The 25,143-nt window shown below is 43.4% G+C and overlaps 1 protein-coding gene and 1 pseudogene across 3 annotated transcripts in view; both read left to right on the forward strand.

Annotated features, from left to right (window-relative positions):
* Positions 1–4,922: 4,922 nt before the first annotated feature.
* Positions 4,923–25,143, forward strand: part of CCL22 (C-C motif chemokine ligand 22) — a 29,089-nt gene continuing 8,868 nt past the window's right edge. Inside the window, exons 1-3 of one of the 3 annotated variants that reach the window (XM_084958290.1) lie at positions 4,923–5,073; positions 9,205–9,341; positions 22,556–22,673. The gene's annotated coding sequence lies outside the window, so the exon portion shown is untranslated. Of the gene's footprint in view, positions 5,195–9,204; positions 9,342–22,555; positions 22,674–25,143 lie in introns of all 3 variants that reach the window. The other 2 variants (XM_084958291.1, XM_084958289.1) reach the window with 2 other exon arrangements.
* LOC100516805 (nucleophosmin pseudogene) lies at positions 9,618–10,564 on the forward strand (annotated as a pseudogene).

The raw sequence follows: 25,143 nt of genomic DNA on the forward strand, positions 1-25,143 counted from the left end.
TGCGGAGCAAAGGACCGCAGGTGGTTTCTCTGACAGGGACAGTTGGGCTTTCAGCAGCTGAGGAACAGAGAAAAATCTCACTCCTGGGAACCCTGGAGGCCAGGGAAGGGCAGCGACTCATCCTAAATTTCGCAGAAAGTCAGAGGCAGAGGCCAGCCCCATCTGGAACATTGAACAGCTCTTGGAGAGCTCAGCTGTGTGCTCGAGGCTGGTGACACCATGATAGACGAGGTGCAGGGCATGCCTCGAAATGTTCATGGCTCGGTGGGGAGCGGTGTCATGCCTGGGCAAAGACTGAGTGGCTTGTCCACCCCATGGTAGAAGGAGGTGGCAGCCTAGTGGCCCAGAGGAGGATGCCATGCCATTCAATCTAGTGCAGGGGGAGGGAGCATATCTGGGAAAACACTGGACTGGGCATGGAAGGCTATGTTTTGCCGGGTGGAGAAGGGAGCATGGGCCAAAGCTCAGAGATGGGGTCTTGTCCAAGGACCGTGAGAGGCAGTAGAAAGGATGAGTCAGCGAGTTCCCATCAGCGGGAAATGAATCTGACTAGGATTCATGAGGACGCAGGTTCGATCCCTGGCCTTGCTCAGTGGGTTAAGGATCCACTGTTGCCATGAGCTTGGTATAGGTCGCAGATGCAGCTCGGATCTGGTGCTGCTGTGGCTGTGGCATAGGCCAGCGAACCTCCTGGGACCTGGGAACCTCCATATGCCATGGGTGCGGCCCTAAGAAGACAAAAAAAAAGAGAAAAGAAAAAAGTATGACTCAAAAGCCTATTTGTTAAGGAGTTCCCGTCGTGATGCAGTGGAAGCGAGTCCAATGAGGAACCATGAGGTTGCGGGTTCGATCTCTGGCCTTGCTCAGTGGGTTGGGGATCCGGCGTTGCTGTGGCTGTGGTGTAGGCCGGTGGCTACAGCTCCGATTAGATCCCTAGCCTGGGAACCTCCATGTGCCGTGGGTGCGGCCTTAAAAAGACAAAAGACCAAAAAAAGTGTATCTGTTGGAATCAAACCACTTAGGTTTGAGTCCTGGCTCTGTTGCTTATAGCTCTGGACCTTGGCAAACATCCGAACCTCTTGGTACCCGTTTTCTTCTCTGTGAAATGGGGAAAACAACGGTACCCACCTCGAAGGCTTAAATGAATTAATCCACATGAAAGAGAGAAAGGTATATATTATCAACTGCTATTTTTCCCCCTGTTTTGGCCACACCTGCAGCATATGGAAGTGCCTGGGCCAGGGATGGAATCCGAGCTGCAGCTGCAGGCTCATGCCACAGCTGCTGTGCCATAGTGGGAACGCCCCAGCTGCTATTGTTAACACTGTAATTGGGTTCAGAGAGAATTTCATTGTGGTCCAGTGCTCTTTCCTCTGCACTTGGCTCCATCTTGCTCTTTGGGATCCAAGAAAACTTCGGCTCACCTCACCTGGTATTCAAGACCCCTGATGGGTGGCATTGAGGGGGAGATTCTGGGAATAGGTCTAGTGAAGCTTCTGGAAAGTCCCAACCCCATATTGGGATTCAACCAATCCTAAGGGTTAGGACGAGAGAGAGGAGGGGTTCTCTGGGAAGGTGGGGGGGGGGTATGGACAAGCAGAGAGATACCCTCCCCCCCATGCAGGGGCCCTCTTGGCTAAGGGCTCCAGGAAAGTCTTACAGGACAGGTCAGCTGGAGAAGGAGGTCACAGATTTACAGGCATTTGTAAACACAGAAAGAATTTGCCTAGAGCTCCCCAGCAGGGACATGGAAGGCCCAGAACCAAGTGGGGCTGGGGAAGAGTTGGGGAGGGTAGCCGCCCAGCCCCCTTCCTCTGGTCTGGAGCAGGCAGGGGGCCTCCAGAGTCCTCGGCCTCCCTTGAGCAGCCTGGGGGGATGGAGCCGGAAGAGGCAGCCGCTTTCCCAGGATGAATCAAGGGCCAGTGGACGAGCCCCACCTGAGCCAGTGTCTTTGGGGACCTGGACATGCTCATGACTTCTGGGGTGAGGGTATGTCCTAGAGACACACAGGAAACAGGACCTGAGGAGATGGGGCTGTAACTAACGATCCCTTGGGGGTCCCCCATCCTCACTGGGAGCAGGAACTCCTGCTTCTGGAGGCCAGGCACTCTGCTATCTTTACAAGGCAGCTTCTTTCTGGGTCTGCTGCTTTTTCCATGGCCCTGCTGCCCTATCTCCCTGGGGCAGCCGGGGCTTCCTGTCCTTCCCTCCCCTCCTGGATGTGGCCCCTGCTCACTGCTTTCCTGCAAAAGGTCTTGGCATCTGTGCCCTTCTCTTCTCCGTGTCAAAAGCACAGTGGGGTTGGGGAGAGGGGCTGACACCCACATATGCTCCCAGACGGGTGCTTGCCCAACAACTGTCCTTTCAATTGAGCAATGATTTAACATCTACTTGAGTTATTTACTCTAAAATAAACGCTAGATTTGTTTTTGCATCAGTATTACATGTTAGTCAGCTAGGCGGCTATTACAAAAGAATGTGAACTGGGTGGCTTACCAACAATAGAAATGTATTTCTTTTAAATATTTTATTAAAGTAGAGTTGATTTACAATGTTGCGCCAATTTCTGCTGTACAGCAAAGCGACCCAGTGACATATATACATACAGTCCCTTTCTTAAGAAATTTATTTCTTACAGCTTTTTTTTTTTTTTTTTTTTGTCCATGCCTGTGGCATGTGGAAGTTCCTGAACCTGCACTGCAGTAGTAATGACACCAGGTCCTTTAACCAGTAGGCCGCCAGGGAACTCCTCTCTCCCAGTGTTTAGAGACTGAAATACAAGATCACAGTGGCACATGATCAGGTTCAGGTGAGGACCCTCTTCTGTGTGGCAGACTATGTATTGTAAATTGGTAAAAAGAGGGAGTGAACTAGCTTTGGGGCTTCTCATAAGGACCCTCATCCCATTCATGAGGGCTCCACCCTCAGGACCTAAGTACCTCTTAAAGGCCCCCCTCCAATATCACATTGGGGATTAGATTTCAGCATATAAATTTGGGGGGAGCACAAACATGCAGTCCATAACAGATGTGCAAGATAACCCCCAGTTACCTTTCCCAGAGGTAATTATTCATGCCAGTTTCAACAATTTTTTTTTTTTTGGCCATGCATATAGCTTATACAATTTCCCAGGCCAGGGATTGAACCCATACCACAGCAGTGACAATCACTGGATTTTTTTTTTTTTTTTTGATCTTTCAGGGCCACACCCATGGCATATGGAAGTACCCAGGCTAGGGGTCAAATCAGGGCTGTAGCCACCAGCCTGTGCCACAGCCACAGCAATGTAGGATCCAAGCGATGTCTGTGACCTACACCACAGCTCAAGGAAACACTGGATCCTTAACCCCTTGAGCAAGGCCAGGGATCAAACCCACAACCTCACGGTTCTTAGTCAGATTCGTTAACCACTGCGCCACAACGGGAACTCCAATATGTGGCCCTTTTATCTGGCTACTTTCACGCAGCATAGTGTTTTTGAGATTCGTCTATGTTTTAACATGCATCAGTTCTTTATCCCTTTTCATGGCTGAATAGTATTTTGATTTTTCATTCATCCGCTGGTAGACATTTGGGTTGCTTCCACTTTTTGGCTGTTATGGATAATGCTGCTGTGAATATTCATATTTACGTCTCTGTGTGGACATATATTTTCCTTTCTCTTGGGTGAATATTCCTAGGAGTGAATTGCTGAGTCATATAGAAAATTTATATTAAACTTTCTAAGAAACTGCCAAACTGTTTTCTAAGCTGAATGTACAATTTTACATTTCTACCAATTTACTGAGGGCTCTAGTTCATCCTAGCCTTTTTTTTTCCTTCCCTTTTTTGGCTGCACCTTCAGCATATGGAAGTTCCCAGGCCAGGGATCGAAACCAAGCTGCATCTGCAAACTATAAGCCAGAGCTGCAGCGGATCCTTTTTTTTTTTTTTTTTTTTTTTTTGTCTTTTTGCTATTTCTTTGGGCCGTGGAGCGGCATATGGAGGTTCCCAGGCTAGGGGTCGAATCGGAGCTGTAGTCATTGGCCTACACCAGGGCTACAGCAACGCCGGATCGTTAACCCACTGAGCAAGGGCAGGGACCGAACCCGCAACCTCATGGTTCCTAGTCGGATTCGTTAACCACTGCGCCATGATGGGAACTCCACCAATGGATCCTTAATCCGAGGTTACAACCAGCAACACCACAGAGACAAGCCAGATAATTAACCCACTGCACCACAATGATAACTCTGCTATCCCTGGTTATCATCTGCCTTTTTGAAATTCTAGTCATTTTTGCAGTATGAAGTGGTTATCTCATTGTGGTTGACATTTCTCTAATGATTAATGATGTTAATCATCTTATATGCTTATTGAGTTGTTCATATAGCTTCTTTGGTGAAATAGCTATTCAGTTACTTTGCCTATTTTTAAACTGGATTACTTTTGAGTCATGTTCTATATAGAGTTCTACATATTTTGTATACACATCTTTCAGCAGATATATAATTTTCAAATAGTTCTTATAGTGATGAGATTTTCTTAAGGGTGACTCATACCATTTTACGTTTTGATGAAATTCACATGATTAATTTTTAATTTTATGGATTGTACTTTTGCTGTTGTATCTAAGAAAACTATTACCAACCTTCTGGAGTCGGGCTCTCACAAGGGTCCTCGTGCCCCATGTTGCTTGCACCAGTAGAACCAGACCAAGTTTGGTTTAGAAGCCAAGTTTTAGTTTTTGAGCAAATCAAAGCAATGAAGAGGGGAGAACGCAGGCTCTAGATGACAGGCTCCCCTCCTTTCCAAAAGGCTGTAGGTGGGGCTGCTTTGAAGCATTTCTCTCCAGCAGGGAGGGGGCGGCATTCTTGGGGGTCAGGCGCAGGCGCGTTGCTCACGCTCCAGGTTGCAGGGCCGTGTGCAGCGTCTCTGCGCTCAGCCCGCCGCCGCCGCCATCTTGAATCGAGGTGTCGCCTGTAGCGCTCCTGCCCCCACCCGCCAAACTGGGGGGTTGGGCCCAGCAGTTGGGCCCAGGAAACTCTCCTCCGTCCTGCTGAAAGCAAGGCCTCTGCACCCGGCCTCCTGCAGGCAAGTGAAACTGGACTAAAGCACAAAAGAAGAAGTTCGACCTTATTACTGAGATGCCGTCTCATTTTTCCCTGGGACCTCAGTGGGCTTTGCCAGGGACAAAACCTTTGCCTAACTCAAGGTCACAGAGATTTTATCCTAAGAGTTTTATGGCTTTAATTCTACTTGTAGGCCTCAGCTCCATTTTGCGTTAAATTTTGTGAATGGTCGTGATGTAAGGGGGTCCAACTTCATTCTTTTGTGTGTGGGTATCCCAGTGTTTCTTGGTTGAAAATCTGATGGCCGTCAGTGTAAAGGTTTATTTCTAGGCTCTCATTTCTCTGTCATTGGTTTATATGTCTATCTTTATTCAGTCCCACACTCTCTTTATTACTGTAGTTTATAGTACGTTTTGGAACTGGGATGTTATTTTTAAGATTGTTTTTTGTGGGAGTTCCTGCTGTGGCTCTGTGATAACGAACCCAACTAGTATCCATGAGGACGCGGGTTTGAACCCTGGCTCCGCTTGATGGGTTAAGGACCTGGCATTCCTGTGACTGTGGTGTGCACCGGCAGCTGCAGCTCCTATTGGCCCCCTAGCCTGGGAAGCTCCACATGCCACAGGTGCGGCCCTAAAAAGCAAAAAAAAAAAAAAAAAAAAAAAAAAGATTGTTATTTTAGACCCTTTGCCTTTTAATATAAATTTTGAGACAGCTAGTCAATCTCTTGACTAGAGAGAATAAGACTTACTTGGATTTTGATAAGGATTGAGTTGGAACTATTAATCAAATAGAAGAGAATTTCCTTCAGATGAGGGCTCTGATCCACAGACATGAAATAACTCTTTAGATTTCTGTTACTCTTGGCAAAGACATAGTTTTCACTTTTCAAATCTTGCACCGTATTTGTTAAATTTATCCTAAAGTATTTTATTCTTTTGATACTGTTGTGAATGGAATTGTTCATTTTTTGATTGTTTCCCTAAGTATAGAAATACAATTGATGTTTAAAATATTGATCCTTTACTCTGCAATCACCTATTGTTTCTACTAGGGTTTTGTGGTTTTATAAGTCCCCTTAGGATTTTCTGTACATAAGCTCATAACATCTACAAATAGAGGTTACTTCTTTCCTTCTGGTATGGATCCCTCTTATTTTTCTTTGTTGCTAAATTTCCAGCTAGAACCTCCAATAAAATATCGACTTAAAGTGACTAGAGTGTATCCTTGTGTTGTTCCCCGGATCTCAGGGAGAAAGCAGTCTTCCCATTAAGTATGTGTTAGATGTGGGTTTTTCATCCATGTTCTTTGTCAGGTTGAGGAAGTTCCCTTCCATTTTTTCATTTATTGAGTATTTTTTAATCATTAAAAGGTGTTGGATTTTATCAAATTCTTTTTCTGTCTATTGAAATGACCATGTGGTTTTTGTTCTTTATTCTATGAATATGTTGTATTGCATTGACAGCTTTTTGTATGTTCAGCTAACCGTGTGTTCCAAAGATAAATTTCAATAGACCGCTGTTAATACTTTTTATATTTTGCTGGATTTGGTTTGCTAACTTTATTTATTTATTTTTTTTGCCTTTTCTAGGGCTGCTTCCCTTGGCATATGGAGGTTCCCAGGCTAGGGGTCTAACTGGAGCTGTAGCCACCGACCTACACCAGAGCCACAGCAACACGGGATCCAAGCCACGTCTGTGACCTACACTGCAGGTCACCGAAACACTGGATCCTTAACTCACTGAGCAAAGCCAGGGATCGAACCCGCAACCTCATGGTTCCTAGTGGGATTCCTTAACCACTGCGCCACGAAGGGAACTCCTAACTTTATTTTTTAGAATTTTTGCATTTAGATTCATAAGGGTTGTTCGTTTTCTTAGGTTTTTTTTTTTTTTTTTTTTCCTCTTTGTTTTCTTTTTTGGCGATATCTTCCTGGTTTTGGTATGAGAATAATATTGACCTCATACTGTTATGGTGTTACCAACCCAGGCCCTTAGACTCTTTAATCAATAGAAATTGATAAGAAGCTAGGTGAGAAATTCAAGCAAGGCTTTACTGGGGCTTGTGCTGCAGCACAAGGGAGTGAAAACAAGAAACAGCTGCCCTTGCTCACTGTCCGAGGAAGGCGGGTTGATTCCTTAAATGGGGTGTGGGTGAGGGAATGGATCAGTGGCCTTGGCTGGAGGGGTAATTAGATGTGCAGCCCACTCCCTTGGTGGCACTAAGTGTGGGGATCAAACACAGGAGTACTCTCCTTTTTCTCCTGGTACGTCAGAAGTGTCTGTTGGTTCTTGGCCTTTTTGTATCTTATAAGTCATAATTTGTCCCAACTGTGTATGCATGTAGTTATTTTTAGTTCCTTATAGTTTCTTTATATTTTGTTACTCAGGGAGGCATTTATCCAGGTGCAAGCCCTCTTAAGTTAAAGGGCTCAGGTCCCACAGGTCCTATCTTATCTCAATAGAATAAGTTGGGAGGTATTCCCTCATGTTTTTGGAAGAGTTTGAGAAGGACTGGTGTTAATTTTTCAAGTAACTTTTGTCACAATTCACCAACGAAGCCATCTGGGCCTGGTGTTTTCTTTGTGGGAAGCTTTTTGATTACTAATCCGGTCTTTTTGCTTTTTATGTACCTATTCAGACTTTCCCTTTTTTTTTTTTTTTTTGTTTTGGTAGTGTATATCTTTCTAGGAATTTGTCCATTTTATCTAGGTTATATAATTTGTTGTCATACAATTGCTCATAGTGTTTTCTGGGTAGTAATGTTGGGGACATGGCTCAGATCGTCAGTGTTGAAAAATGAGATACATGAACCCAGGGAGATCTCGACAAGGCTCTTTACTTCTGCAGAAGGGCATGGGTGCTCCAAAAAGCACATGCACTGAATTAAGGACCCTCCCCTATTTATCCCTAACGCAGGTGATTTACCCCTCCCCTTCCCATAGGTCAGGTCTATGTGCACATTCTTCCATTTGAAACAAATTGTTACTGGGAGAAGAGGCGGGAGGGGGGCGGGGGGGGTGTTGCAGGAAGGTGAACATGAGCAAAATGGAATAACCAAGATTACCTTTGATAGAAAAGACATTATGTTACTTTCCACAGTAATATCTCCTCTTTCATTCCTGATTTTGTTAATTTGTGTCTTCTCTCTTTTCTCCTTGGACAGTCTAGCTAAAGATTTGTCAGTTTTGTTAATATTTTCAAGAATATTTTTCAGTCTTGTTAATATTAACATTTCACTGATTTTCTCTGTTGTTTTTCTATTCTTTATTTACACTTTATATTATTATTATTTTTGCTTTTTAGGGCCACACCTGAGGCATATAGGGATTCCCAGGCTAGGGGTCTAATCCGAGCTACAGCTGCCAGCCTATGCCACAGCCACAGCAATGCCATTTCCGAGCCAATTCTGCGACCTACACCATAGCTCATGGCAATGCCAGATCCTTAACCCACTGAGTGAAATCAGCGATCGAACCCGAAACCTCATGGTTGCTAGTCGGATTCATTTCTGCTGCACCATGATGGAAGCTCCCACTTTTTATTATTTCATTCCTGCAGCTTGCTTCAGATTTAGTTTGCTTTTTTTTTTCTGTTTTGTCTTTTTAGGGTTGCACCCGTGGCATGTGGAAGTTCCCAGGCTAGGGGTCAAATCCGAGCTGCAGCTGCCAGCCTACACCACGGCCATGCCAGATCTGAGCTGCATCTGCAACCTACACCACAGCTCAAGGCAACGTCAGATCCTTAACCCACTGAGCGAGACCAGGGATCGAACCCGCAACCTCATGGATGCTAGTCAGATTTGTTTCCGCTGCACTGCGATGGGAAGGGAACTCCTGTGTTATTATTTTCATATGAATGACATCTTTATACATTTTAAATCCATCAACACAGTTTGACAGTTACTGCTTCGTGCATTTGTTTTGTAAATCAAATGGGAAGAGAGTCATAAACAAAAAAAAATTTATACTTCTTTTATATTTATCTATGTAGTTACTTTATTGGTTGCTCTTTTGTGGATTTGGCCTGTTGTCTCAGGACCTTTTTTTTTTTTTTCTTTTCAGTTCAAAGAATTTATTTTAGTATTTCTTGTATGGCAGGTCTGCTAGTGACAAATTCATAGGAATGCTTTTATTTCTCTTTTGTTTTTGAAGGATAGCTTTACTGGATAAGGAAGTCTTGGTTGGCAGTCTTTTTCGTTCAGCACTTTTGAGTATGTTATCCTACTGCTTCGTGGCATCAGTGGCGTCTGACAAGTCAGATGTTAATCTTAGAGGATCACCTGTACAAGGTGAATTGTTTTCCTCTTGCTGCTCTCAAGATTCTTTCTACGGTTGTGCTATGATCGGTCTAGTTGTGAATCTCTCTTTTCCTTTGTGCTATAATTGTCACATATATGTCTATGTGTTATAATTATTTCTTTATATAGTCTTAATCTCTTTAAAAGAAGTTGAGAGAGGGTCCCTGTTGTGATTCTGTCCTGTGTGGCTGTTCCTTGGAACAGTAGTCATTTATCTCCATCCACCTTTTCTACCACCTAAGTGGATGCCACCAACCCACGGAAGATTCGGTGGACATGGACATGAGCCTCCTGAGGCCTCAGAACAATATTTTCAGTGGTAAACTAAAGGCTGATAAAGATTATCACTTTAAGTTGGATAATGATGAAAATGAGCACCATTTAAGAATGGTCAGTTTAGGGGCTGGTACAAAGGATGAATTAATCGCACATTGTTGAAGCAGAGGCAATGAATTATGAAGGCAGTCCAATTAAAGTAACACTGGCAACTTTGAAAATGTCTCTAGAGTCAGCATCCCTTGAGGGCTTTGAAATAATACCACCTGTGCCTGTGGCCTTATGGTTGAAGTGTGGTTCAGGGCCTGTGCATATTAGTGGACAGCACTTAGTAGCTGTGGAGGAAGATGCAGAGTCAGAAGATGAAGCGGAGGAAAAGTGAAACTTCTGAGTATATCTGAAAAGTGTTCTGCCCCTGGAGGGGGTAGCAAGTTTCCTCTGAAAAAGGTAAAACTTGCTGCTGATGAAGATGATGAAGATGATGACTTTGATGATGAGAAAGCAGAAGAAAAACCTCCAGTAAAGAAATCAATATGAGATACTCCAGCCAAAAATGCACAAAAATCAAACCAGAATTAAAAAGACTCAAAACTGTCAACACCAAGATCAAAAAGTCAAGAATCCTTCAAAAAACAGGAAAAAAATCTCCTAAAACACCAAAAGAACCTAGTTCTGTTGAAAACATGAAAGTGAAAATGCAAGCAAGCAGAGAAAAACTGTTGTTCTCCTCCCAAAGTGGAAGCCAAGTTCAATTATGTGAAGAATTGTTTCCAGATGACTGACCAGCAGACTATAAGATCTCTGGCAGTGGAGGAAGTCTCTTTGATAGTTTAAATGGTTTGTTAAAATTTGCATTGTTCATTTGTGTAACAGTTGGTGTTGGCTTTTTATAATGCAGAGTGAGAACTTTGCCTACTGTGTCTGATAAATGTTGTCCAGGCTCCATTGCCAAAAATGTGTTGTCCAAAATGCCTGCTTAGTTTTTAAAGATGGAATTCCACCCTTTGCTTGGTTTTAAGTATGTATGGAAGTTATGATAGGACATAATAGTAGTGGTGGATAGACAAATGGAAATGGTGGGGAGACAAAAATATACATGCGAAATAAACTCAGTATTTTAATAAAGTAGCACTATTTCTTTTTTCTGTTTAAAAAATAAATAAATAAAAGACGTTAAGAGAGGGAATTCCCATTGTGGCTCAGCAGAAGCAAATCTGACTAGTGTCCATGAGGATGAGGGTTTGATCCTTGGCCTCGCTCAGTGGGTTAAGGATCTGGTGGTGTTGTGAGCTGTGATGTAGGTTGCAGATGCAGCTCGGACCTGGTGTTGCTGTGGCTGTGGTGTAGGCCAGTAGCTGTAGCTCCAATTCGACCCCTAGCCTGGGAACTTCCATGTGCGCAGGTGTGGCCCTGGGGGGGAGAAAAAAAAAGAAGAGAAAAATACATATATTTATAATGGTTTTGTTTTGTTTCTGTTGTTTGGGAAAGGGATGTGTTTATCGTGGAAATATTTATAATGGTTTTAAATTAACCTACATATTTATGATTTATGGTAGTCTTCATTTATTCCAGTGGGTTCAAGTTAACATCTCTCTTGACTGCATTGAAATTCAGCTCCCTCCTTAATGCTATTACTCTCAAGTATATTACATCTTTGTATTTCATAAGCCCAACAATATTCCTCTAACATGATTGTCTTATGTAATTTAAAATTTTAATTTTAAAACAGTTGAGAAAAAAAAATATATATATGGTATTTATGATGGTCTATTTTATATTAACCTTTGCCAGTGATCTTTATTTCTGTGTGTGAATTCAGGTGACCATCTGAGTCATTTCCTTTCATCCTGACAAAGTTCCTTTAGTATGTCTTGTAAAGCAGATCTACCAGCAACATATTCCTTGTGTTTGTTTACCTGGGAATGTCTTTATTTTACCTTTATTTTTAGTATATTTTACCTTATTTCTTGAGTAAGGACTTCTGGGTCACAGTTCTTTCAACACGTTGAATATACCATCCCACTGCCTTCTGTTCTCCATTTTTAAAAGTTGTTATAAAAAATGCATAACAGGAGTTCCTGCCATGGCACAGCAGGATCAGTGGCATCTCTGGAGAACTGGGATGCAGGTTTGATCCCCATCTCAGTACAGTGGGTTAAGGATCTGATGTTGCTGAAGCTACTAAATAGGTTGTAGGTCGCAACTTTGGCTCAGATCTGATCTCTGGCCTGGGAAATCCATATGCTGCAGGGTGGCCAAAAAAGAAAACCAAAAAAACAAAAATGCATAACATAAAGTTCACCCCTTTTAACTATGTCTATGTGTACATTTCAGTAGCATTAAGTATATTCACATCATTGTGTAACCAATCTCCAGAAATTTTTTGTCTTGTAGAACTGAAACTCTATATGCATTAAACATTCATACCCCATTCTTCCCTTTCCCCCAGCCCCTAGCAACCACCATTCTACTTTGTCCCTATGAATTTGACTGCTCTAGTTAATCCATATAAGTGGAATTACACAGTATTTTGTCTTTTTGTATAATATCTTCAGGATTCATCCATGCTATAGCACATGTCAGAAATTCATTCCTTTTTAAGGCTAAAAAGTTCCATTTTATGTATACACCACATTTCGTTTATCCATTCTTCTGTCACTAGACAATTGCATTGCTTCCACCTCTTGACCTTTGTGCAGCTGTGAACATGGTGTGCTGATAGATCTTTGAAATCCTTTCAATTTTTTTTTGGATATATACCCAGAAGTGAAACTTGTGGACCACATTGTAATTCTATTTTTAATTTTTCGAGGAACTGCCATCATTTTACATTTCTACAAGCAATGTACTATGTTCTAGTTTCTCTGTATCTTTGTTATTTTCTGTTTTTTTTGTTTTTTTTTTTTAATAGTAGCTGTTCTAATGGGTATGAGATGATACCTCATTGTGGTCTTGATTTGCATTTCCTTAATGATTAGTGATGTTGCATATCTTTTTTTCTTTTTTTTTTTGGTCTTTTTAGGAGCACCCCCCCCCCACCCCATGGCATATGGAGGTTCCCAGGCTAGGGGTCCAATCAGAGCTGTAGCCACCAGCCTACACCACAGCCACAGCAACTCAGGATCCGTACCTCATCTGTGACCTACACCACAGCTCATGGCAATGCCTTAACCCATTGAGCAAGGCCAGGGATCGAACCCAAGTCCTCACGGATACTAGTCAGTTTCATTAACCGCTGAACCATGACAGGAACTCCTCCTGCATATCTTTTTTGTATGCTTGTTCACTATATATCTTTTTTGGGGAGATGCCTATTCAAGTCTTTTGCACATTTTTAATGAGGTTGTTTTTTTTTGTTGTCAATTTGTAGATGTTCCTTACATATTCTGGATGTTAAACCCTTATCAGACAAATGATTTGCAAATATCTTCTCCCATTTCCTAGGTTTCCTATTGATCTAGATTAACACAATCTATTAATTGTGTCCTTTCACCCACAGGAGTTTTTTATTTTGATGTAATCCAATTTATCTATTTTTAATTTTGTTGCCTGTGCTTTTGGTGTCACATCCAGAAAATCTTTTCCAAATCCAATGATGTGAGCTTTCATCCTATTTTTGCTTTCAAGAGTTTTATAGTTTGAGGTCTTACACTTAGCAACATTGATCCATTTTGAATTAATTTTCAAATGTGGTGTGAGGTAAGGATTCAGCTTCATTCTTTTGCCTGTGAGTAGTCAGTTTTCTCAACAACATTTGTTGAAGAGACTGTCCTTTCTGCCATTGAAAGGTTTTGGCATGCTTGTTGAAAATTATCTGACCATAAAAGTGATGGTTTAGGAGTTCCCATTGTGGCTCAGCAGGTTAAGAACCCAACTAGCATCCATGAGGACCCAGCTTTGTTCCCTGGCCTTGCTCAGTGGCTTAAGGATCTGGAGTTGCCACAAGCTGTGGTGTAGGTTGTGGACTCAGCTCAGATCTGGCATGGCTGTGGCTATGGTGTAGGCTGGCAGCTGCAGCTCCGATTTTGACCCCTAGCCTGGGAAGCTCCACATGCTGTGGGTGTGGACCTAAAAAAAAGACACCCCCCCAAAACCAAAACCAAAACCAAAAGTGATGGTTTATTTCTGAGATATTTTATTCCATTGGCCTACATGTCTGTCTTTATGCCAGAACCACATTATTTTGTGTTTTGATTACTATAACTTTATAATAAGTTTTGAAATCAAGAAGTGTGAGACTTCCAACTTTTTTTTTTTTTTTTTTTTTTTTTTTTTTGCTTTTTAGGGCCATACCTGCGGCATATGGAGGTTCCCAGGCTAGGGGTTGAACTGGAGCTGTAGCCACCAGCCTACGCCGCAGCCACAGCGACCAACACCAGATCCAAGCCATGTCTGTGACCTACACCACAGCTCACGGCAATGCCAGATGTTTAACCCACTGAGCAAGGCCAGGGGTCAAACCTGCATCCTCATGGTTATTAGTTCGATTCATTTCTGCTGCGCCACAATGGGAACTCCCTGGGGTTTTTTTGCTTTTTGTTTTTTGTTTTTGGCTGCGCCTATAGCATATGGAATCTTCCAGGCCAGGAACTGAACCCGCGCCACAGCAGTGACCCAAGCCGCTGCAGTGACAATGCTAGATCCTTAACCCACTAGGCTACCAGGGAACTCCTGTTGTCACTTATCTTTTAAAATCTTTCTTTCCAGAGAAGAGGTATGGACCCATGCTGCAGATATGGCACCCCTGGGGCAGTGACTCCCTGGAGCTCAGAATAGAAGCGTGGAAAGCAGGGTCCCTTATCCTTCTTGGTTCCTCCTGCAGGATCCTTTCCTCAACCAGGCAGCTGTGGACCATAGGAGCAATCTTTTTTTTTTTTTTTTTTGTCTTTTTGCCATTTCTTGGGCTGCTCCTGCGGCATATGGAAGTTCCCAGGCTAGGGGTTGAATCGGAGCTGTGGCTGCCGGCCTACACCAGAGCCACAGCAACGCTGGATCCAAGCCGCGTCTGCGACCCACACCACAGCTCACGGCAACGCAGGATCATTAACCCACTGAGCAAGGGCAGGGATCGAACTCGCAACCTCATGGTTCCTAGTTGGATTTGTTAACCACTGCGCCACGACGGGAACTCCACATAGGAGCAATCTTAATCTAGGTCATCCTCCTACCTGAAGGCTTCTGGGGAATTCCAGATGTTCTTAGCTCTTCCTCTGTTTCTCTGTAGTCCTTCCTCTGTGGCCAGATGACCAGGCATGAGGGAAAAATTAAAAGACAATGAGGGTGAGGAGGCACTGTGGAAAAAACCTTGGGTTTGGGGATGTACTTTCGTGGGTTTTCTTCATTCCTCCATCCACACCATTCCTACTCTTTTCTGCTTCCCTTTTCTGATGCCATGTCCTCTCATAGTTTCAGCCACCACCTCTTGTCTGGGGACTGTGTATTGGGGTTTCCCTGGACCAGGTGTGTCACCTCTCCAGCTCAGACCTTCCCCATCTGTGAAATGAACAGTGGCCGTTCATGCCCTTTAGCTCCAAAGGGCAGTTGTGAGGATCATTTGGAGCAGAGAATGAACAAGTCTTTGATTTCCCAACAACATGACAGTGGCAGGCGTTACGAATGCCCATTTCAGAGGTGGAGCCTGAGCATGAGGTTTGGTAGCCAAGCTATGCTGCCAGTTAGCAATGGCATCATGCCAAGTCCCAGTCTCAGGGTATAGCCACACTAGTCATACCCTACAGGCTTTAAAGTACTTACTGTTTTTATGGAACACTGAAAAACCAAACTGGAAACCCACAAACCATGTCAAATGGCAGAAGAGATAAATGGAATGTTAGAATTGTTTGCTTTTCTAAGGGATTTCTTCCCAGAAAAAAGCAATTGTGGTTTTACAGTGGGACTTGCCCTTTGAATCGAGGCCAGACTGGAACATGCCCCTCATTTAGAATAAGACGCTGGAGGATGAATCATCTTTCTACCTGATCACCGGAAGCCCTGGGAGGACTTCCATTAATAAAGAGCCAAAGACTGGCTGGCTCTTCATTAACCTGTTTCCTCTTCTTGGGTACTCAGGTAGATAGTTTCTCAATCTTCCTCGTACTTAAGTGAGGCCATGTGTCTGAATTTTGGTCAGTGGAGTGTGAGCAGAGCTGATTTCCCCCAGTTTCCAGACCTGGACCGTAAAAGCCTCCCGTGCTTGATGCCCTGCTCTATTTTCCCTTCCTGGGCTTCCTACAGAAGAGCTCAGTAATCTGTTAACAACAGTAGAGCCACAGATGGAAGGAGCCTGGGTCCCTGCATTATCGCTTGGAGAAGAGCTGCTCATTAATCAGGAACACCCATTTTGGACTTTTATGTGGTGAGAAATCAATTCTTATCATGTCTGATCCAGCATATAACTTGGGGCCTGTTTGTTACAGCATCTAGTGTTCTATTATGTAAAACATGTTAGTTTACCTTATTCCAATGGTTTTTTTTTTTTTAAGCACAAAAGGTATTTTATATCCTTCATGTGTTTAACAATTTCTCTGTCCCAGGCGCACCAAAATTATTTTCTTAAGCTTCTGTCAATACCTTTGAAATACAACATGCTCCAGAGCTTCATCTCCTCTTCCCCTCCTGAAGTGGATCTTCTTATGAATCTGCCACCACAGGGAACTCCAAAGGAATCTTTGGAATCAGAAAGTGGGAGTGGAGAGACTAAGATGAGGGGAATTGGAGAGATAGCAAGTATAGACTATTCTTTTGAGTTTTACTATAGAGGAGCACTCTTTGGAGGTGGATGTGGGATGTGGGGTCAAGGTGCTGATTTTTAATTTTTTTTTTCTTTTGTCTTTTTGGGGCTGTACCCGCAGCATATGCAGTTTCCCAGGCTAGGGGTCTAATTAGAGCTGTAGCTGCCAGCCTACACCATAGCCACAGCAAGGCAGGAACCTACATCACAGCTCTTGGCAATGCCAGATCCCCAACCTACCAGGCAAGGCCAGGGGTCAAACCTACGTCCTCATGGATGCTAGTTGGGTTCGTTAACCACTGAGCCATGACGGGAACTCCCAGGTGCTGTTTTCTTTTTCTTTTCTTTTCTTTTTTTTTTTTTTTGGCTTTTTGCCTTTTTGAGGGCCACTCCCGTGGCATATGGAGGTTCCCAGGCTAGGGGTCTAATCGGAGCTGCAGTCCCCAGCCTATGCCAGAGCCACAGCAACGCAGGATCCGAGCTGCGTCTGCAACCTATTCCACAGCTCACACCAATGCCGGATCCTTAACCCCCTGAGCAAGGCCAGGGATCAAACCCGCACAGTGGTTAACAAATTCCTAGTCGGATTTGTTAACCACTGTGCCACGACAGGAACTCCCTTTTTTCTTAAGATGAGAGAAATAACAGTCTGTTACGTGAATATGAGAATGATACAGCAGAGAGGGGGAGGTTGTTGATACAGGGAAGAGAATCGAGGAATAATGTCCTCAGGTAGGAGAGAGTATTAGAAGCAAGGAAGATGCATGTCCATGGGTAGATGCTGTAGCTGCAGGTGGATGTGTTCTTCTGATAACTTTTCTCAGGGAATAGGAATCAGGGCCATCAATTGAAAGTGAAGGTCAGGGAGGAGGGGTCGAAGGTTTGAGTGGAGAGAAGAAAGAATGAAATAGTCTGAGTGAATGGGAAAATGAACAAGCCAGAAAAATATTGCAGGACTTTTGGGCAGAACAAAAGGACCACAAGAGATTAGTGATCTTGAATTTTTAGTTAGCATAACTGGATGCTTATCCCCACCATGTTCAGCTGCATTGGTGCAGGTGCAGTGAGTGGAGAGTTGGGCTCCCCCCGGTCACAGTTTTATCAGAAGGTAGCAAGAATGCGTGTTGGAGTTATTTGGGCAAGAGAGTTGAGGGTATAGGTAAATGATGCTTTTAACGAAAGACCAAGGAAGCTGAGTTGAGTAAGGAGAGAAGTAAGGACCTGAGAGGGGAGCAAGGAAAAGGGATAGGGTTAGTTTAGGTGCAGTGGAAGGACTGTTGGAATTGGATATTCAAGACAAAGAGCTGATGATGAATGATAGCAGTTGAAGAGTGGGGCGTGTGACATTGAGATTACCCAACTGCAGTTACTGGTAATGATGTGATCAAGGGTGTGACCTTAGGAGTGAGAGGCAGAGGTGGGTGGAGGATACGCCTAGTGGATCAGAGGACATGGAACTGACAAGCTGGTTGTAAAAATCACCATGGCTGTGACAGCATCATGCTAGAGGGAATGACTCTGAGTTGGGAGTTAAAATTGTCCTTGAGGGAGGGGGAGTGACAGGGGGTATACATGGCTGCAATAAGGGATGAGTAATGGATGGGAGGGTCTGATGATAGGATGTCAAAGGATCTAGGGGTTTTAGGGAGAAGAGAAGAATAACTGGCTTGGAAGTAGCTATGAAGAGCAAAGAAGATGCCTATCAAATCCCAGCCCAGTGGTATGACAGCTCTGAGGGAGAGAGCAGCCACCACTAAGCAGGCTGCAGGGACAGTAGGGTCCTTGGGGGAGAACCCAGATTAGAGCAAAAGCGTGAGCAAGAAGATGAAGGGAACAGGAAGACCCAGGCAAGGATGTTCATTCATTACAGAACTCTTGGTAATAGTCAACATCTGGAAACAACCTAAATGTCCACTGCCAGGGGAATGGATAAATAAACAATAGGTTAGTTCAAAGCAGAATTTGCTTTATACAGTAGTGAAAATGAATGTACTAGATCCATATGGATCAACATGGAAAAAAAGCTTATAAACATAAGCTTGAGTGAAATAAGCAAGTTGTAAAAGGTTATGTTAAGTATGACGCTACTTAGGTAAAATATTAAGACCCACAAAACAGTGCTATATTATATTGATAAGGTTATAAAAGGAGAATGACATCTTTGGAAAGGACCTCCAGCAGCTTCAGAGTGATGCTTTTGTGGTTACTCATGGAGAAGAGGGAGGGGAAATGGGTGCGGGGAGGACTAAGGTAGCTTTGGCTGCATTAAAAATATTTTCTTCTTCTTCTTCCTCTTTTTCTTCTCTTTCTCCCTCTTTTGGTCTTTTTAGGGCTGTGTCCACGGCATGTGGAAATTCCCAGGCTAGGGGTCAAACCAGAGCTGCAGCTGTGGGCCTATGCCACAGCCATAGCAATGCCAAATCTGAGCCATGTCTGCAACCTACGCCATAGCTCATGGCAATGCTGGATCCTTAACCCACTTAGCAAGGCCAGGGATCCAACCCTCATCCTCAGTGGATACTAGTTGGGTTCATTACAACTGAGCCACCAAGGAAACTCCTAAAATATTTTACTTCTTAATGAAAAAAAAAAAAGATGAAACAAAATATGACGAAGTATAACCTGCCGTTATCTAGGTTGTGAATTTCCAGATTTATTTAAATTTTCTTTATATTTGAAAGATTTCATTTGAAAATTAAAAAAAAAAAGGCCTTGAGGGGGTTATTATGAGGAATGGTAATCAAGATGGTGTAGTACTGGCACAAGGACAGACACACAGATCAATGGAATAGAATTGAGAGTCCATTTAGGGGGAACTGATTTTTGACAAGGGTGCCAAGATAATTCAATGGAGAAAGACGAGTCTTTGCAACCAGTAATGCTGGGACTGGATAGCCACATGTGAAAGAATGAAGTTAGAGCTCTACCTCACATCATCTACAAAATCAATCTCAAATGAATCAATGACTGAAATGAGAGCTAAAAGTATAAAACTGTTAGAAGTGAACATAAGGATAAATCTTCATGCCCTTGAATTAGGCAATGATTCTTAGAAAGGACGCCTAAGGCAAAAGTAATCAAAGAAACAATAGATATGTTGGATGTCATCAAAATTAAAATTTTTCTGTTCCAAAGGACACTATCAAAGTGAAAAGACAGCCAAAGAATGGAGAAAATAAGGATGGAATATCAAGATACAAAAAAACAGTTACCGTTCAACAGCAAAAACACAAACAACCCAGTTTAAAAATATTGGGGAACTGGTGTTGTCATTGTTGTGACTCGGGTTTGATCCCTGGACCAGGAACTTCTACATGCTGTGGGCATAGCCAGAAAAAAAGGAAAAATACAAACGGTCAATATGCACATAAGATGTTCTACATCATTAGTTATTAGGAAAATGTGAATCAAAACCACCATGACATACCACTTTACACCTCCCATGATGGCTATAATCAAAAGGGCAGACCGTAGCAAGAGTTGGCAAAAAAATTGAAAAATTGGAACCCTCATACGTTGTTGGTGGGGATGTAAAATGGGTAGATCCTCACTGGAAACAGTCTGGCAGTTTCTCAAAAAGTTAACCATAGACTCGTCATAGACCCAGAAGTTCTATGCCTACTTATGTGCCCCAAAGAGTTGAAAACGTACGCTCATTAAAAAGCCTGTACACAGATGTTTATAGCAGTGTTACTCATAACAGCCAAATGTAGAAACAGCTTGGATGGACATCAGTGAATAAATGGATAAACAGAATATGGTATATCCATAAGAAAATAATATCCAGCCATAAAAAGAGTGAAATACTGGAGTTCCTGTTGTGGCTCAGTGGTGACGAACCCAACTAGTATCCATGAGGATGTGGGTTTGATCCCTGGCCCTGCTCAGTGGGTTGAGGATCCCGGCATTGCTGTGAGCTCTAGTGTAGGTTGCAGATGCAGCTCGGATTCTGCATTGTTGTGGCTGTGCTGTAGGCTGGCAGCTGCAGCTCCGATTCGACCCCTAGCCTGGGGGCTTCCATGTGCTCTGGGTGCAGCCCTAAGAAAAAGAGTAAAGTACTGATACATGGCACAACATGAATGAACCTCAAAAACTTAGGCTAAGTGAGAGAAAGACACAAAACCCCACCTATTTCAGGATTCCATTTGTATGAAATATTCACAAAAGGCAAATTTACAGAGACAGAAAGTACACTAGTGGTTATGAGGAGCTGGGGAGAGGGGGAAATGGAGAGTGACTAATGGGTACTGAGTTTCTTTTTGGGGTGACAAAAATATTTTGGAAGTGGAGAGCAGAAATGGATATACACCTTGTGAATCTATTAAAAACCACTGAGGAGTTCCTGCTGCAGCTCAGTGGGTTAATGATCTGGCTTGTATCTGTGGAGGCATGGGTTCGATCCCCAGCACAGTGGATTAAGGATCCAGCGTGAATGCAGCTATGGCTGCAGATTGGATTCAATCCCTGGCCTGGGATTTTTCATTTCCCAGGTATGGCCAACACAGAAAAACAAGCACTGAATTATATATCCCCTTTACTTTTTCAACTCTTTTTTTAGATTATAGTTGATTTACAGTGTTGTACCACTTTCTGCTGTACAGCAAGGTGACCTAGTCATACATATATATATATTCTTTTTCTAATATCATCCCCCATCATGTTCTATCCCAAGAGATTAGACATAGTTCGCTGCAGAGTATAGTAGGACCTCATTGCCCATCCATTCTAAATGTAATAGTTTGCCTCTACCACCCCCAAACTCCCAGGCCATCCTTCTCCGTCCCCTTCCCCCTCGGCAACTGCAAGTCCATTCTCTACGTCTGTTTCTGTTTTGTAGTTAGATTCATTTGTGCCATATTTTAGATCCACAGTATATATTCCCTTTAGAAGGATAAATTTCCTAGTATGTGAATTATATCTCAATTAAAAAGCAAAAGACCTAAGATCAAACCCAGATTCCCTCCATGTGGCCCCAGCAGATGGCTTCCATTCTCTGAGCCGTGGTTCCTTATTTGAGGGGACTTAACAGAAACTCAGTCTGCACCCGCCTAAGATGGACTCTCAGTCCATCTAATGGGCCTTGTTACTCTCACTGATACCTTTATTCCCAGTCTGACCATGACTGCAGCAGCGATGGTTAGGGTGCAGCTGGGCTCTGGCATCAGATCTGAGTGCAATTTTGGGGCCACCACGCACTGGCTGTGGAAGCGCTCTAGGTCTCAGTTTGCTAATCTGAGAAATGGGGATAATGATGGTGACCTCGGGGGGGAGATGACGAGGTAGTGAGTGTCACATACAAGACACAATACATGTAGCACTCACTAAGTACAGTGGGCTGCTGTCTTCTCCTTCTCCCACTCCCTTCATCATCTTCTCCTTCTTCTCCCCCTTCCCTCCCCTCCCCCTCTTTCTTTTTGATATTGTTATTATAGTGTTTGTCGTCGTGGCCAGTTAGTCCTAAAGTCTTACTTCTTTCTCCCCACCCTTCTCTCTCTGACAATTTCCCACTTGCCTCACAGTCCCCTTGTCTGGCGCACGTGGTGGTTTGGACTCAGCAGCCTCCGGGCTGGGCTTTTGACTTTTCCTCACGAAGGTCCATGTGTGCCAGCCTGCCTCCGCAGAACCTTATATAAATGTGCTCACCCTTCCTTCCAGTTTGTGGGACGAGCTGTGGTGCCCATCTCTCAGTCAAGTAGAGGAACGGGGTAACCCCCCCACCTTGAAAACTTCAAGGTGGGGCTCCAAGATGCTTAGAAATCAGGGTCCTGGAGAGCCCCACGTGGAGTCCTTTCCTGAGCTCTCCTTCTCCGATGAAAAGAGGAAGTGCCGAGGCAGCTGCTTGGGGCAGGGACTTTCTCTTTGGGTCTCAGTGGAAGCAAAAGCCCAGACACTCTACTTCTAGGAATTTATAAGTCTTGTAAATCTGCTCAAGGAAGCTTATGTTGTGTGAATGCACAAGACTGGAAAAACCCCAAATGTCCATTAATAAGGGGACCAGCTGTATGTATTTTGGTAGCTGCACACAGTGGAAAACCAGACAACCATTGGAAAGAGCAAGGCCGATCTAGATTACTGATAGGGACTTTTCCAAGATGCAGTTTAGGTGAAAAATGCAAAGTATAAAACAGTATATTTTTTAATGCTGTCCTCCTCTCACACTCCCTCCCTGCCTTCTTCCTTTCTTCTATTTCTTTCAAAGGGACTGTCTTTATAAATGTGCTTGGATGTGCATAGATGGTTTCTGAAGGACAAACAAGAACTCATTTAGCCTGTTTGCCTCTGAGGGAGGGAAATGAAATGAGGCAGAGAAGTCAGAGGTGAGAGAATTAATTACCTTTCAGCCTACCCTTCTTTTTTAAAACTTTATCTTTTTTTAATAAGTCAGTCATGCTCATGTAAAAAAATTTCAAATCATGCAGAACTGCATTTGGTGGAAAGTCTTTCCTCCATCTACTGCCCTGTTTTCCTCCTTGGGGGCAACTAATGTCATCAATTATTTATATATCTTTCTAGATATGAGCTATGCATTTGTGTAAGTACACATTTATATGTAATTATGTGTGTATGTATGTGTGTGTGTGTGTGTGTGTTTGTATTTATTTATTTATTTCACGGCCACACCTGCAGCTTGTGGACATTCCCAGGCCCAGGGATTGAATCCGAGCCACAGCTGCAACTTACACCACAACTGCAACAATGCCGGATTCTTTAACCCACTGTGTCCGCCCGGGGATTGAACCCAAGCCTTCTCGGCAACCCAAGCCACTGCAGTTGGATTCTTAACCCACTCTGCCACCTCAGGCACTCCTGTAATTATGTATGTTTTTGTAGAGGTTAAAAACATATATAACATAAATCCTATCTTTTTAATTTTTTGGCTCTGCCCTTTACACATGGAATTCCTGGGTCTGGGATCGGACCCAAGCCACAGTGACAACAAAGGATCCTTAACGCACTGTGCTACCAGGGAACTCCTCATCTAAACAATTGTAAAGTGAATAGTTCAGTGGTATTACGTATACTCATATTGTTATGCTGCCGTCTCCACATCCCCTCTCTAGAATGTTTCCATCTTCCCAAAGTGAAAGTCTGTCCCATCAAACAATAACTCTCCATTCCTTCCTTCCCCAGCCCCTGGCAATCACCTTTCTACTTTTTTGTCTCTAAGAATCTACATACCTCATATGAGTATGGAACTCATACTTGGTTCCCTCATATATGTGGAACCATAGAGTATTTTTCTTTTGGGTACTGGCTTATTTCACTTAGCAGAATGTCCTCAGAGTTCATCCATGTTGTAACATGTGTCGGAATTTCCTTTTTGAAGGTGAATAGTATTCCATCGTAGTATATATATACTACATTTTGTTTATCCAGTCATCTGTTGATGGACATTTGAGTCGTTTCCACCTTTATGTGTTTTTTTTTATAAACAAAAATAAATGAACTTAAACAAACAAAGAAGTTTGGGGGAAAGAGGATTTGACCTGGAGCTTCCCATGCATTGCCAGCATTGTAGGAGGACAGACGGATGGGCCAGCATCAACCTCCCAACACGAGGAAAGAAAACATCCCCTTTATCAGCCACACCTTCAGCCCCAAGAGAAATTCCCCTTTCCATTGAGAGCTGATCCCCTGAACCTTGAGTGGCAACTCCGGGATCCTTGAACATGGGTACCTGCTTCTTCTCCTGTACCAGGGAGGCCAAGGGCCCTGGGGGAGTAAAAGCCAGCTGGCTGCAGGTGTGGCTCATCTTTTTTCCAAGCCCCAGAGGAATGGGGTCCTGGGTTGCAGAGGCTGAGCCAGCATGAAGAGCTTGGGGCCTGCTGAGTCCCTGGGGATGCTGGTGCTCTCCATGGGGGAACCCCTGAGCCCACCCCCTGGAGGGGCCTGGCCCTGAATAAGAAAACCCCGAGTTCAGAAGAAGAGCGAGCAGACCAATTTTCTCTCTCTTACTCACAGTCCTCCAGTGACAGCCCATTTTTCACAAGATGACTTCCACATTTTAAAATTATTTCTTTTCTCTTCATGTTTTTGTTGTGAAATACTTTAAATGTTCAGGAACGTTGTTAGACCAGTTCCACCATCACCAGCATATCTACCACCTCACTGCAACATTATTACCATCTTGCCATGTTTTGTTTATTTATTTATTTATTTATTTTGCTGCAACCACAGCATGCAGAAGTTTCCAAGCCAGGGATCAGACCTGCCCCAAAGCAATGACAACACCGGATCCTTAGTCCGATAGGCCTCCAGGGAACTCCCAACATCTTGCCATGTTTGTTTTGTCCCTCCCTTTCTCTCTCTGGGATAGAATACACATATAAACATGCATGCACACAACAAACATGTGTGCACACACACATAAACACACATTATAAACATATACAATAATATATACATATATGCACATACACATGCATACACACTTATCTATGTATATAAAAATATATACGTCTCTATATACACACGGACATACCCATACCCATATATGCATTTCCTCTGAACCTGCACTCGTTGAAAGTAGGGTCATCATGAACTTCACTCTTAAATACTTCAAGTGCATCTCTTAGAATAAAGACATTCTCCTATATACCTTTAAAGTCTTTTATACCTAAGAAAATCAGCAGTAAAGCCCTAATATAATCCAGTATTTAAATTCCCCAAAGGAGTTCCTTCCTGTTGTGGCTCAGTGATTTACGAACCTGGCTAGTATCCATGAGGATGCGGGTTTGATCCCTTGCCTCGCTCAGTGGTTAAGGATCCGGCATTGCCGTGAGCTGT

The sequence above is a fragment of the Sus scrofa genome, chromosome 6, assembly GCF_054392235.1.
Source record: "Sus scrofa isolate SSC_HxYL_T2T_F1_AM1 chromosome 6, Sscrofa_HxYL_maternal_Yorkshire_Landrace_v2.0, whole genome shotgun sequence".
Lineage (NCBI taxonomy): Eukaryota > Metazoa > Chordata > Mammalia > Artiodactyla > Suidae > Sus > Sus scrofa.